This window comes from Hyaena hyaena, unplaced genomic scaffold, assembly GCF_003009895.1.
Source record: "Hyaena hyaena isolate Hyena2069 unplaced genomic scaffold, ASM300989v1 scaffold_589, whole genome shotgun sequence".
NCBI lineage: Eukaryota > Metazoa > Chordata > Mammalia > Carnivora > Hyaenidae > Hyaena > Hyaena hyaena.
This window is the reverse complement of record NW_024081220.1, coordinates 109,665-110,000: the sequence shown is the minus strand read 5'-3', so window position 1 is coordinate 110,000 and position 336 is coordinate 109,665.

Below are 336 nucleotides of genomic sequence, written 5' to 3'. Positions count from 1 at the left end.
CCATCTTAAAGGTACTAAATCTTCTAATCCACAAACTCAGGAGGTCTTCCCATTTATTTGTATCATCTTTAATTTCTTTTGGTAATGTTTTGTAGTTTTCAGCATACAAGTCTTTTGCCTGCTTTGTTACATTTATTCCTAAGTATTTTATTCTTGTTGATATTATTGTAATTAAAAAAATATGTCACTCCCAGTGAGAGTAAAACTTTGATTTTAGACCCATGTTAGACTTTTGACCTATTGAACTTTAAGATAATATATTTCTATTGGTTTAAACTACTAAATTTGTGGTGATTTGTGATGGTAGCAATAGGGAACTAATATGGCTCACATCTT